The following is an 830-nucleotide window of genomic DNA, read 5'->3' on the forward strand; positions in this document are numbered from 1 at the left end:
TTATAACACTATGACTTAAGTGAAATTCAGAGAAATCAACGCGAAATATTACTTATGATGCCGGTTTATTTAATCAACTAAATATGACCCATAGTGTTGAATGACAGGTATAACTTAAAATTGGAATCAACTATATCAATCTTCGTGTAATAGACATTGGAAATCTGGAATGAAGTGTGGAAACAGAATAAAGCCAATCCCTACATTATAAATTGCACATAAAAATCTGTATATGTGTATAGTATGCCTCATCATTCTATTTAGTCACTACACAAAAAGTAAAAAAAATTACTAGATGAGTATTTAATTTCTTCAATTCCATCTTTATTTATCAAAATTTCAACTTTGGAACTAACATTAAGGGTAGAGAGGCATCATAACAGCGTCTCTATCCTTAATGAAGCGCGCGCTTCCAAGATTTTAACTGACAAATGAGATGCTTGTAACAAAGCACTTGACCTTTAGAAAATTTTAACAATATGCTTTTCCTCATCCTTTTTAATTTCCTTCCAATCTTGATCTTCAACTTACACACTTTCATTTTCAACCATATTGGCTGTTGCTTTCTCTGAGATCCAATTGAATCTGATTTTTGTAGAGACTTATGAATCAAGAATTGTGCTCTTCTATGTTGGACCTCTTCAGGGTCTTCCATTTGCATCTTTGAGTAAGCATAATATGGTCTATTCATTTTGTTTTTTTTCCTCTTTAGGAAGAAAGTTATATAATGGTAAGAAGAAAAAAAGAAAGAAAGAAATAGAGTAGCTTGTATAGAGTTAAAATGAGAGTGAACTAAAGATATATATTTATATAGAGGATAGAAGGGTGTG

Source organism: Solanum stenotomum, chromosome 12 (assembly GCF_019186545.1).
Source record: "Solanum stenotomum isolate F172 chromosome 12, ASM1918654v1, whole genome shotgun sequence".
In the NCBI taxonomy this organism is placed as follows: domain Eukaryota; kingdom Viridiplantae; phylum Streptophyta; class Magnoliopsida; order Solanales; family Solanaceae; genus Solanum; species Solanum stenotomum.